Here is a 14834-nt window from a genome sequence, read left to right on the forward strand (position 1 = left end):
TGGCACCCTAACCTAGAGACACATTCTAGATCACAAACACTTCGCCACATAAACCACACACATCCCATTCCTGAACTACACTAATAGTGGATCCTTTCACATCTGTGCAAGGCTTTAAAGTCAGGTTCATAACTATTTGGACAGTGACCCTTTCTGTAATTTTGGGTCTGTACACCACCACAACACAGTTGAAGGTAATCAAGATGCTCTTGTAGTGTAGACTGCTTAATTCATGGGGTTTAACAAAAATACAGCATGAATCAATTTGGAATTACAGCCATAAATGGCTGTAATTCCATTCTATGGAACGCCCTCCCAGACCACCTCAGGGCTCCACAGATCGTGGATGCTTTGAAAAAAGGACTCAAAACCTACCTTTTTACTCTGGCCTTTAGCTAAATTGCTGCTGTTTTATCGTTCTTATTTTGATTTTATTGTTACTGTTTTATTGCTTTTACATTGATTTATAGTCTTCTGTGTTCTTCTGTTCTATACTGTAGCACTTTGGGATTTGGTGTCAAATGTAAAGTGCATTACAAAGAAAATTTATTATTATTATTTAAAAAATATTCCCACTATTTTCATAGCCCATAAGCAGAGGTGGGAGTAAGTCATCATCAAGTCACTCTCAAGTCATAATGACCACCAAGTGTTTGACAACTGACTTGAGACTTGCAGATTGATGACTTGAGAATAACTTGACATTGACTTACTCCCACCTCTCCCCATACGTAACTGGAAAAACTAAATAAGGATTTTTTAAAACTAGAAATCATCACCTTTACAGCCAGTTTTCTTTTGTCAAGTCAGGAGATAGAGGCATAAACATTTCCAAATCACTGAATATGTCTCAAACTTCATTTACTACAGTTTGCCAGAAGGCAGATGAGATGGTCGAGCCTTGATTTGATCTCTTTTCTCATGCAAAACTGTAACCAATCCTCACGTCAATATGTTTGCATGTTTCAGTCTTGGTTCCTATGTGACGATCCAGTCCTTTGTGAGTGTGCGTGCCTGTTGTGCTGAGTTAGCTTGGCTCAGGGTCTGCGGTCAGCACAGAGGGAATTTCTTTGACACAGACTTTCTTGGCTGACACTATAAAACCAGCCCACGAAGCTGCCACACGAGGATGGAAGACCGTCTGGCAGCAATTCCAACTACTCTGGCCAGAAGGTTGGACAGCCGGATAACAGAGAGTGTATCTGTGTCTTTTTCAAGTGCAACTGTCCAGAAAAGATGGACCTGATCATCTCTAATTCCGATGCACATTTTAACGCCTTGTAGTTCAGTATCAACTCAATCTGATCACGTGCTGACTCAGCTCCTTACAGTCACTTCCACTTGACTTCAAGCACAAAACAGCTTATTGTCATCTACTCGGTCATGCACTTCCTCACTCTTTGTTCCATGCTTCCTGTTATTTTTGTTTATTTCTCTGCTATAGATCCTTCCATCAGTTCCTCTTTGTGATTCAAATGCTGAAATGTTTCACGACCTACTAAGAAGCCAATGTCCCACCTTAATATACAGCACTTGTACTTATTTTTGGATGAGTCTAAATATCTTTTTAGAACCTTTACAACAGTAGTCTTGTTTGACATGCCCAAGATATAATAATGTTTAATACAGATTTTGTTGTAATTTACATTTTCCATTAATTCTCTGTTATGGGAACGTGTAAAGACTGTGTTCTTACAGGTATGTTAAATTACAGACTGTATATTTAAGGTTAATATCTGCAAAAACATGTTAAGTAGCACTCACTGGAGCAGGGATTGTGACACAGAGATCACCTTTATATCCTGCAGACTGATACGAGCACATCATGGTTTATGGTTGCCAAACCCTGCATGAAAGGTATACTTTGACTAAGGCTTAACAATTCCCCAGGCTTGGATCCCTATCCAGATAAAATAGGATTTGTGGACAATCACTCATGTTGGACAATCTCAATTTTTTAACCTCATTTTTCAACTGTGAAGCCTTAAATATTAAACAAGAGCTTGTCTGACTAACCTTCAAATTTAAAGTGAATCCTCCTGGGTGAACCATCATGGTTGTTCTGTTCATTATCCACTGAATTTCCTGGATTTAATCCTCTGTGTGTTGTCTTCATTAAATCATGCACTGGGCTGCAAACCTATTGTAAAATAAACTCATAATTTGATATGGAGGCATATTCCTGTATCATCCAGTAGGTGTCAGTGTTCAGAGGTCAGCAGCACAGCATGTGACATCTACAGTGGGGAAAATAAGTATTTGATCCCGTCAGTTTTGCAGGTTTTCGCGCCTACAAAGAATGGAGAGGTCTGTAATTTTTATCGTAGGTTCACTTCAACTGTGAGAGACAGAATAATTTTAAATAATTAATTTGCATTTTATTGCATAAAATAAGCAACTTACCACGTAGAAAAACAGAGCTTAACAATTGGTACAGAAACATTTCAGTCAGACGTTTGCTGTAGTTCTTGACCAAGTTTTCACACACTGCAGCAGGGATTTTGGTCCACTCCTCTATACAGATCTTCTCCAAATCTTTCAGGTTTGGAGTTTCAGCTCCCTCCAAAGATTTTCTATTGAGTTGAGGTCTGGAGACTGGCCAAGCCACTCCAGGACCTTGAAATGCTTCTTACAGAGCCCCTCCTTAGTTGCCTTGGCTGTGTGTTTGGGGTCACTGTCATGCTGGAAGACCCAGCCATGCCCCATCTTCAATGCTCTTACTTACTCAAGGGAAGGAGGTTGTTTGCCAAAACCTCGCAATACATGACCCCATCCACCCTCCCTTCAATACGGTGCAGTCGTCCTGTCCCCTTTGCAGAAGAGCACCCCCAGAGTATGATGTTTCCACCCCCATGCTTCACGGTTGGGATGGTTTTCTTGGGGTTGTCCTCATCCTCTAAACATGGTAAGTGGAGTTGATTCCAAAAAGCTCTATTCTGGTCTCATCTGACCACATGACCTTTTCCCATGCCTCCTCTGGATCATCCAGATGGTCACTGGTGAACATGAAATGGGCCTGGACATGTGCTGGCTTGAGCAGGGGGGCCTTGCTACCCTGCAGGATTTTAAACCATGACAGCATCATGTGTTACTAATGTAATCATTGTGACTGTGGTCCCAGCTCTCTTCAGGTCATCAACCAGGTCCTCCTGTGTAGTTTTGAGCTTTCTCAGAATCATCCTTACCCCACAAAGTGAGATCTTGCATGGAATCCCAGACCGAGGGAGATTGACAGTCATCTTGTGTTTCTTCCACTTTCTAATAAATAATCATAACAGTTGTTGTCTCCTACCAAGCTGCTTGCCTGTTGTCCTGTCGTCCATCCCAGCCTCGTGCAGGTCTACAGTTTTGTCCCTGGTGTCCTTAGACAGCTCTTTGGTCTTGGCTATGGTGGACAGGTTGGAATGTGATTGATTGAATGTGTGAGCAGGTGTCTTTTATACAGGTAACAAGTTCAAACAGGTGCAATTAATACAGGTAAAGAGTGCAGAATAAGAGGGCTTCTTAAAGAAAAATTAACAGGTCTGTGAGAGCCAGAATTCTTGCTGGTTGGTAGGTGTTCAAATACTTATTTTATGCAATAAAATGCAAATTGATTATTTAAAAACCATACAATGTGATTTTCTGGATTTTTTATTTTTTTTAAGATTCTGTCTCTCACAGTTGAAGTGTACCTACAATAAAAATTACAGACCTCTCCATTCTTTGTAGGTGGGAAAACCTGCAAAACTGACAGGGGATCAAATACTTATTTTCCCCACTGTACCTTTTCATGCAGACTCCAGAACAATGACCGAGTCGCGAGTATTTCCAAATGTATTGGATTTGAGTTAGGTATCACTATTTCGTTCCGTTCTTTAATTCAGTTTTGTTTGTTTCTCTTTTTTTGGCAGAGGTGGTGGCCAAGTGGTTTGTGCGCTTGGTTTCAGTATGGAAGATTCTTGGTTCAAGCCCCACTCCTGCCATAGTTCTCCATGTAATGTGGAATTAACCATGGCTAAAAACCTGCATGCATGACATCTGTTTATAAATTTCAAACAATGCTTAATGCATTTGCCCCGGTTCAATAAAAGAAAGAGAAATAATACTAATAAAAATCGCAAGTCGCTCGATACAATTTTTAGCTGATGAGCAGAATATCTCCCGCTGGCAAATACTGCTAAGTGCGCCCTACATTCTGATAATATTTCAAGGTATATAATAGTTGATTTCAGAATGCAGACACCCACTCTTGAAACTAAGAGTTGATTCACTGAATTTAGTGTTTGACCTTCCTGTGATCTTGACCTTTGGCCTTGAGCTTGATCCTTTTGCGTGCTGAAAGGTACCTTGCTAGGGCTGCTATATGTGAAGTTGAAAGAGTCTGCAATGTAAACTGTGTGCTGCACAGCGAGTTAAAGGAAACCCTTAAAAGACAACATTTTGGATTTTTTTTTTCATGATGACATCATCCAATTACATTACCTTAAAACCTTTGCTATATTCTGGGTTCCCTGATCAAACCCTTTAATTTGATGTACCGGTATTACATGACATTTTACTGTAATCTGAAGTTTGACCTAATTTAGGTGACCAGTGACGTCAAGCGAAACCCCGAAGGTCAAGGTCAATTGCTTATCCCAGGTAATGGCTTATGGGCAAGGCCAATCACTATGTCCATGAAAATTTGGAGGCAAAATTTCAAAAACTGCGACCAGGAAAGTTGTTTTGTTGAATTTAGTATTTGACCTTGCTGTGACCTTGACCTTTGACCTTCAGCTTTATCCTTTTATGTGCTGAAAGGTATCTTGCTAGGGCTGCTATATGTGAAGTTGCAAGTGTCTGCAGTGTAAACTGTGCTGTACAGCGAGTTAAAGGTGAAAAATGCAATGATTACAAAAAACCAAAACCAAAAAACAAATCCAGTAAAAGACGAATATTTAACTAATGAATTTAGTTCCGGGCAGCACTGTGGATTAGTGGTTAGCAATGTTGCCTCACAGTGGGAAGGTCATGGGTTCAATTCCAGCCTGTGGCCTTTCTGTGTGGAGTTTACATGTTCTCCACGTGTTTGCGTGGGTTTCTTCTGGGTGCTCCGGTTTCCTTCCACATCCAAAGACATGCGGGTTAGAATTGAATCTTTAAACTGTCCGTAGGTATGCATGTGGGAGTGAATGTGTTTGTGGCCCTGTGACAGACTGGCATCCTGTCCTGTGTGTACCCCGCCTCGCGCTCTGTGACTGCTGGGATAGGCTAACGCCCCCCGCGACCCTTAATTGGAGTAAGCAGTTGAAGATGTGTGTGTGTGTGTGTGAGTGAAAATTTAGTTCAAACTGGCGGCATTATTCATTTATATATGTCATGATAAATACTGATATTAATCAATATGAGGAAAAAAAAAAATCATATCACCCACCCACAAGACCAAACTTGAATGAAAATCAGATGATGGAGGTTTGAGGAATTATATTAATAAACCAACTGGTGAAACATACTCATAAAATCAAAATGATCTTCTGACTTCTTGTGTCACATCAGAGCTGCACCCAGTGCATGTTTGGGTGGAACAGTTAAATTTGGCTGAGGATAATTTCACCCGCCTAATTATGCACGCGCATGTCAGAGTCCTAAAATTACAGATGTCAGGGTTAGATGACATCATTTGAGCCAATAATGCGCTGGCTGAAGTGTTACATTGTGACACATTTACAGCTACACAAAAGCACACTAGATGTTCCACAATCCATCAAAATAATCATCTGTGTGCTCTGCAATTCAAAAACATTACATGTTGCCATTATAATTACACAATGAATCAAACTTAAAAGTTGATAGAAAAACACTGATGTGGATTTTGTGGCAGGCCAGAAGCACGTCACAATCGCTCCTGAGATAGACTTAAATTGTTATAGTCATCAAAAATAAGTGTTTAATTATCAAAAGCCTCACAGAGGTTATTTAGTGCGTTCCTCCCACACTTGACAGCTGACATCGACATTAAAAACATGGTTACTTACCGTTTCTGGTTTCAAAGGTCAAGGTCATATTTGAGGAATAACATCATTTTTCAGTCATAACTCAGCAGATCTACAGACTATAAGAGCTAATCATGAATTGACACATGACAATTCACAGCTATTCATGTCACTTCCCAACCAGTGTGTTCAGTGTTTACAGCATCACCAAATTCTCATTGGCGTCACTGCAAAGTGAAAAGAAGCAGCGGTACTGCCAATGTTTGTCTGTGGCGACATCGTCAAAGTGCAAAGAGAAATTAAGAGGCTCATTCTCTGGTAACACGGGTCACATTAATTTCACAAGGGCATGGGTCAATCATAAGACATTGTCAAAAATAGATTATTCATATTTCAGTAACTACATAAGACACGGTTTTCTGCACAGAATTCTGCAAGATCTCAAACATCCATGACATTACATAATGACATCAAGGGAAGTCATAATATTAGTGAGGCACTACAATCGTCTCGATGACTCGTCTGTAAGATGCAACTGACAACAGTACAATTTCTAAAACAGCATGGCAATTGGCTACATTGGAGATAATGTTGCAACAAATTTACACTTCTCTGCACTGATAATAGAACATTTTTATACTAGTTTGCAAGGAACAGCAGCTGCAACATGACCAAGACCGTGCAAACAAAAAGCAGAGTTGGCATCTTCATGCCTGAATGAGCACAGACATGTCCCACTGTCCCAACAGTGCAATTTAAAACTACAACCCCAAATTAAAAAAAATATTTGGCATGGTATGCAAAATGCAAATTTAAGAGAAGGAGTGATTCTTTACATTTACTAGGGATGGGTATTGATAAGATTTTATCGATATAGATGCCATTATCGATCCGATTCCTTATTGATTCCCTTATCAAATCAATTTTATTTATATAGCACCAAATCACAACACACAGTTGCCCCAAGGCACTTTATATTGTAAGGCAAAAGCCATACAATAATTACAGAAAAACCCCAACGGTCAAAACGACCCCCTATGAGCAAGCACTTGGTGACAGTAGGAAGGAAAAACTCCCTTTTAACAGGAAGAAACCTCCAGCAGAACCAGGCTCAGGGAGGGGCAGTCTTCTGCTGGGACTGGTTGGGGCTGAGGGGAGAGAATCAGGAAAAAGACATGCTGTGGAGGAGAGCAGAGATCAATCACTAATGATTAAATGCAGAGTGGTGCATACAGAGCAAAAAGAGGTGAATAAAAAGAAACACTCAGTGCATCATGGGAACCCCCCAGCAGTCTAAGTCTATAGCAGCATAACTAAGGGATGGTTCAGGGTCACCTGATCCAGCCCTAACTATAAGCTTTAGCAAAAAGGAAAGTTTTAAGCCTAATCTTAAAAGTAGAGAGGGTGTCTGTCTCCCTAATCCGAATTGGGAGCTGGTTCCACAGGAGAGGAGCCTGAAAGCTGAAGGCTCTGCCTCCCATTCTGCTCTTACAAACCCTAGGAACTACAAGTAAGCCTGCAGTCTGAGAGTGAAGATATCGGTGTAGCCAGCGAGCGAGGTATCGATACTTCTTGTGAATTTTCTGTGTACTAAAAGTAGGCTTTACAGGTTTCTGTCAACAGCATTTTATTGAGTCTTAAAGTAAATAAATTTGAAATTGGTCACTGGATCCTTGATGTCTGGACATAAGCAGAAATAAATAAAAGCTTTAGTTTTTGTCAAAAGCAATTCCTTTCAGATATTAACGGCATCAATTTCAGCTGAGCTCAGCCGGCTGCGCTGCACGTCAGCATCAATGTAATTCATAAAGAACATGTTGCATTTTGGGAGGAAAAAAATGTTTTGGTCAGCTGCAGTTTATTGTTTGTATTACAGCATATGGAGGTGCCAATTGGTTTAAAATGGCAATTCACCTTGAAGTTATTAATTCAGCTCAGACTCTAACGTGACTTGGTAGAGAGCGGCGCAGCGTTTGGAGCTGTGCGAACGGAACAGAGGACAATTCTTGTTTCTTGCCCGCAACAAGACAAGAGTCCCAGTTAGTGACTTTAATCAGCACAAAAGTGACTCACGATTGGCATATTTTAATAGCTTTGAGAGGGGTTAAGAAGAGGACTTGCCGCTTCTGAAAAGCGGCAAAGCAAAGAACCAACGAAGCAGCAGGTCGGAGCACTGCTTCGTTGGTTCAAGCTTCCAAGCGGAGCCGTTACAGAAGCGGTTGATTACAGACCAGCTGCAGGGTCTGTAATCAATGTAGAGAAATGATCATTTTCCTGACAAACACCCAAAAACAACGGCTGCTCTGGAAAACCAATAAGGGAATCACTAAGTAAAAAGGCTATTGATGTCAGTGGATCGATTCATTTCATAGAGTTTCTCAAAAAAAAAAAAAAGGTTCTCGATACCCATCCCTAACATTTACTTTAACTTTAATTTCTTTGCAGACAGTATTAACCCAAGCTATTTCATGTTTTATTCGTCAGCTTGATTTCATTTGTTAATCTACATCCATTCACACATTTTAGGCCTGCAAGACTTCCTCCAGAAAGTTGGGATGCCAAAACAATTTTTAATGTTGCTTAAAAGACATTTTGACATTAAGGATGTCAACCGATGAAGGGTTTCAGGTGTTATTTTGTCCCATTCTTCCTGCAAACACGTCTTAAGGTGTTTTTACACAATTACAGTGTTGCCGTTGTTGGATTTTTTTGTTTCAAGATTATTCCCCATACATTCTCTGTTGGGGACAGGTCAGGACTGCAGGCAGACCAGTCCAGTACCCCTACCCTCTTCTGCCACACACACATGCCTTTGCAATGTGTGCAGAATATGGTTTTGCTTTGTCTACTTCAAAAATGTATAGACATCCTTGGAAAATATGTCGTCTTGAAGGTAGCATATGTTGCTAAAGACCTGGAATACTTATTAATCTGACCACAACTTACATTACCATGGTGTGATGGTCCAACACCGATGTGTTAGAGCCCAGAGATGTTGATACAACTTCTAGACAAGGTTAACACAAAGCTTCTTTTTGAACAGTAGATTTAAGTGGCATTTCTGAATCTAATACCATATTGTAGTGCTTGACAAAAGTTTCCCAAAGTAATCCTTGTCCATGTGGTTATATCAGCCATTGATGAATGGCTGTTTTGGATACAGTGCCATCTGATGGATTGGAGTTCACAGATCTTCATCTTAGGTGGGCACCGTGGCTCTTTATGCACTGAAATTCTTCCAGATTTTTTTTTAATTTCAATAATTTTTTACACATCTGTTGAGAAACTAGAGATCATTTGCCCACCTTTGTTTCACAAAGATTCAGCCTTTTGTGGATACTGCTTTTGTACCAAATCATGAGTACAACTACCTGTTGAGATCACCTGTTTGAAATAACATCATTAACCTCATTACAAGTCCTAAATTGCCCTATTACAACTCTTTTTTAAATGTGCTGGAGGCACAAAAATACAGGAATGAATGTATATTAATAAATTAAATGAAGCTGACTACAAAATCATGAAATATCTCAGGTTCATACTTGCTGTAATTAAACAGAATTCAAGGTAAATGTAAGAATCACAATTTTTTAAAACCATATTCTTATTTATCAATCAATCAATTTTTTTATATAGCGCCAAATCACAACAAACAGTTGCCCCAAGGCGCTTTATATTGTAAGGCAAGGCCATACAATAATTATGTAAAACCCCAACGGTCAAAACGACCCCCTGTGAGCAAGCACTTGGCTACAGTGGGAAGGAAAAACTCCCTTTTAACAGGAAGAAACCTCCAGCAGAACCAGGCTCAGGGAGGGGCAGTCTTCTGCTGGGACTGGTTGGGGCTGAGGGAGAGAACCAGGAAAAAGACATGCTGTGGAGGGGAGCAGAGATCAATCACTAATGATTAAATGCAGAGTGGTGCATACAGAGCAAAAAGAGAAAGAAACAGTGCATCATGGGAACCCCCAGGCAGTCTACATCTATAGCAGCATAACTAAGGGATGGTTCAGGGTCACCTGATCCAGCCCTAACTATAAGCTTTAGCAAAAAGGAAAGTTTTAAGCCTAATCTTAAAAGTAGAGAGGGTGTCTGTCTCCCTGATCTGAATTGGGAGCTGGTTCCACAGGAGAGGAGCCTGAAAGCTGAAGGCTCTGCCTCCCATTCTACTCTTACAAACCCTAGGAACTACAAGTAAGCCTGCAGTCTGAGAGCGAAGCGCTCTATTGGGGTGATATGGTACTACGAGGTCCCTAAGATAAGATGGGACCTGATTATTCAAAACCTTATAAGTAAGAAGAAGAATTTTAAATTCTATTCTAGAATTAACAGGAAACCAATGAAGAGAGGCCAATATGGGTGAGATATGCTCTCTCCTTCTAGTCCCCGTCAGTACTCTAGCTGCAGCATTTTGAATTAACTGAAGGCTTTTTAGGGAACTTTTAGGACAACCTGATAATAATGAATTACAATAGTCCAGCCTAGAGGAAATAAATGCATGAATTAGTTTTTCAGCATCACTCTGAGACAAGACCTTTCTGATTTTAGAGATATTGCGTAAATGCAAAAAAGCAGTCCTACATATTTGTTTAATATGCGCTTTGAATGACATATCCTGATCAAAAATGACTCCAAGATTTCTCACAGTATTACTAGAGGTCAGGGTAATGCCATCCAGAGTAAGGATCTGGTTAGACACCATGTTTCTAAGATTTGTGGGGCCAAGTACAATAACTTCAGTTTTATCTGAGTTTAAAAGCAGGAAATTAGAGGTCATCCATGTCTTTATGTCTGTAAGACAATCCTGCAGTTTAGATAATTGGTGTGTGTCCTCTGGCTTCATGGATAGATAAAGCTGGGTATCATCTGCGTAACAATGAAAATTTAAGCAATACCATCTAATAATACTGCCTAAGGGAAGCATGTATAAAGTGAATAAAATTGGTCCTAGCACAGAACCTTGTGGAACTCCATAATTAACTTTAGTCTGTGAAGACGATTCCCCATTTACATGAACAAATTGTAATCTATTAGACAAATATGATTCAAACCACCGCAGCGCAGTGCCTTTAATACCTATGGCATGCTCTAATCTCTGTAATAAAATTTTATGGTCAACAGTATCAAAAGCAGCACTGAGGTCTAACAGAACAAGCACAGAGATGAGTCCACTGTCCGAGGCCATAAGAAGATCATTTGTAACCTTCACTAATGCTGTTTCTGTACTATGATGAATTCTAAAACCTGACTGAAACTCTTCAAATAGACCATTCCTCTGCAGATGATCAGTTAGCTGTTTTACAACTACCCTTTCAAGAATTTTTGAGAGAAAAGGAAGGTTGGAGATTGGCCTATAATTAGCTAAGATAGCTGGGTCAAGTGATGGCTTTTTAAGTAATGGTTATAACATGTAAAAAGAATGACTGCAGATTATGTTAAACATGCCAGCATGGCCCAGAATAGGAGGTTTACTAACTCTCACATATATTCACAGAATTTCAAATTTCAAAAATGAATATACAGTATCTTTTACAGATTTACTGGCGGCTGCTACTTTGTGAACCCAACTCACTCGCCTTCTCACGCCTCATGTCTTTAGTTTCAAACCACATATTAGCTATTATTAAACAGGATTGAAACTGGCTACATTTGAAATATAGTGGGTTTTGACTTTTTTGTGAATATGTTTGGATTTTGGTTGCACAGAACAAATAAGTTAAATACATCTTAAATCCCTGGGTTCTAACAGTGGGGAAGGGGTGGGGGAGATTTAAAACATTTTCTGACATACGCTTCATAAAATATTTTGAGCCAATTAATTGCAACAAATAACCAATTAATACGCCTGTCCAGCATTATAAGTACGCATGCGCGGCGCGCGCTTCTGGTATCGGGCAAACAAAGCCATGACACAAATGATATAAAACACTACAAGACAACACAGTTCAATGTACTGGGAAACATTTATTATGCTTACTTTTGATGAGAAATGCCATTTACCGCACGCAGTAGTGAGCGATATTACGTTGATTACGCATCCACCGTCAACCACGTGCATTTGTTTGTCCTGATGCCTTCCCATCAGCCCCCGCGCGCCCGAGATGCTGAAGTCGCTTATTGTTAATGAATATAATTGTTAGTTGCAACTATTAATAAGGCATGAATGGAAATCTTTTAAACTCTGACTAGTCCAAAATTAAGTAAGCTAAAGAAACATAACATATATTTTTAGTATATTTCCCATTTTATTTTTATTCAAATTGAAAAATCCCAAGAAGTTGTGGCAAAGCCTGAAATCCTCGGTTTAAACATCGATACGCACCTAGTATTTGATAAAAAGGTTGTTGTGGATTACTTTAACAGGTTTTTCACAACTGTGGCTTCCAAGCTGGTAGAACTATGCCAGAGGGTAGTGGCAAGATCAGCACAGAAATGTGTTGGATTTCTACAGGAAATTTAATGTTTCTGAGAATGTATTCCATCTTACAAATGTTACCTATGAACAGTTATACAAAATACTGGAAGGTATGAGTGCCAGTAAGGCAACAAGTATGGATAACATCCCTGCCAGATTTGTGAAGGATGGGGCAAGTGTTACTGTGCACCCATTGCACCACAATGTTAATTTATCCTTGCGGACTGGTCAAGTTCCTGAGGATATGAAATTGGCTCGAGTTGTACCACTGTACAAGAAGGAGGATAAGTCAGAGGTTGGCAACTACAGGCCTGTATCTGTGCTAAATGTATTGTCAAAAGTATTTTAACGTGTTGTTTTCAATCAGCTGAATGAGTATCTTGTTCAACGCAATCTCTTATATAAACTCCAATCAGGGTTTAGATCTAACTGTTCAACTAATACTTGTTTGATGTACTTGTGTGACTGTATCAGGAAGGAATGTGATAAAGGTCACTACACAGGGATGTGATGCTTGATTTACAGAAGGCATTTGATACGGTAGACCTTGGTATCTTGCCAAAGAAACTCTGTGCCTTGGGAACAGGAGTATATACTCTAGAATTGTTTAAATCATATTTAACTGGCAGACAAGTTGTGGATGTGAATGGTGTCATTTCATCCCAGAAAGAAGTGGTATGTGGTGTACCGCAGGGCTCGATTCTGGGACTGTTGTTTCTTGTTTATGTGAATGATTTGTCTGGTGCGGTCAGATCTAAATTCGTGCTTTACAAGGATACAGCACTCCTTGTCTCGGATAAAGATCGGTCTTTAATATAGGAAACCCTCAGTTCTGAGATCTCAGTTGTACGAGATTGGTTGGTGGATAACAAACTCTCATTACACTTGGTAAAAACTGAGTCCATACTATTTGCTTCCAAGCATAAGCTGTGTACTAAACGTTCTGTACAGGTCAAGTGTGGTGGGTGTGCCATTGAATCAAAGCGACATTTAACATATTTAGATGTAGTTTTGGACCAGTCATTATCAGGGGAAAGTACAGTAAATAAAAGTAATATCAAAATCCTCAAACAAACTCAAATTCTTATATCGAAAAGCATGAAATTTTGATTTAAATATTTAAAAAACTTCTTGTTTTTGCTTTGATTCAGTGTCACTTTGACTATGCTTGTGCCTCTTGGTACAGTGGACTTACTAAACGTTTGAAGTCCCGACTACAAGTGGTACAGAACAAGGTGATTCGTTTCCTGTTGGACCTCCCACCTCGAAGTCATCTTGGGGTGCAGGAGTTTGTGAAGGTTGATCTTCTACCGGTTGAGTTATCGTGTACATCAGCTCAAACTAGGCCATATGTATAACATATTTAATGATTGTGCTCCATTGTATTTAATGTCCAATGTTCAATTATGGTCTCAGTCTAGAACAAGAAACAACCAGTCATCTTTCACTGTAAACAGGGAAGGTACTTTTAGCTCTCCGTCCTTTTATCACACCGGTAAAGTTGTGGATTGAATTGCCACTCTAAATTCGGCATCTCGAGTATCAAGAATCTAGGGGTGCAGCTATCGAATATTTTTGGAATCGAGTATTCTATCGATTAATCGAGTAATCGGATAAAAAAGTACTTTTGTATTTTTAAACAAAATCAGTAGTGGCAGGGCTCCCTAAGCAATGGCACAATGTTGCTGTGCCATCATGCAGGTTTTTAAGTTTAGGATGTGATCTCTCTCTGTTTAGGTAATTATTTATTTTTTCACATTATTAAGAGTTTTGGAGCTTTGCCAAACCATAAGCCCAGGCAGTCTGTGAAATCTTCAGTCTGCGGCCAGGACATTATTTTTTTTCTTATTGCACATTTCATTTGCACTTTTTATTGCTGTGATTTATTCAGTGTTTAGTGTATATTTATACGTCGTACAGATCAGCTCAAACCCGAAGTCAAATTCCTTGTTTTCTGCGGATACTTGGCGAATAACAAAGCCTTTGAAAAAACGGCTGTGGAGTGCAACATTTCCACAACAGCTGCACTGATAAATTAACTCTACAGCCTGTTGATAAAAACTCTTATCAAATCTGAATATAGGCTCTTTTTTTTAATAGTTAAACATGATTAATTTAAAGTGCGCTTCCTTTCGCTTCATCTGCGGAGGTGGAGCAGCCAGTGGAGCAAACCACGTTTTATAAACACACTGCTTCACTTTAAATGCATAATAAGTCCGTTTCAGACGATCAGCACAGACCCTTTCTCTTAACAGGCTTTATTTTACTCAGCATGTGGCTTTGTAAACTTGTAGCATCGCTTGCTACATTGATTAGCGTTTACACTACGGTCTTCTTCTCGGTTTGTTTTTGTGGGAGCGTTACAGTACCACCTACAGGCCTGCCATATGTACTACAGCTTTAAACGAATTTTGCCTCGAACATTTTTTTGTAATCGAATTATTCGAATTACTCGATTAATCAGC

General features: G+C 39.6%; 1 protein-coding gene across 1 annotated transcript in view; it reads right to left on the reverse strand.

The window, feature by feature from the left end:
• The window catches only part of relt (RELT TNF receptor), a 59392-nt gene that overhangs the window by 43499 nt on the left and 1059 nt on the right, over window positions 1-14834 (reverse strand). The window lies entirely within an intron of this gene.

The sequence above is a fragment of the Thalassophryne amazonica genome, chromosome 4 (genome assembly GCF_902500255.1).
Source record: "Thalassophryne amazonica chromosome 4, fThaAma1.1, whole genome shotgun sequence".
In the NCBI taxonomy this organism is placed as follows: Eukaryota; Metazoa; Chordata; class Actinopteri; order Batrachoidiformes; family Batrachoididae; genus Thalassophryne; species Thalassophryne amazonica.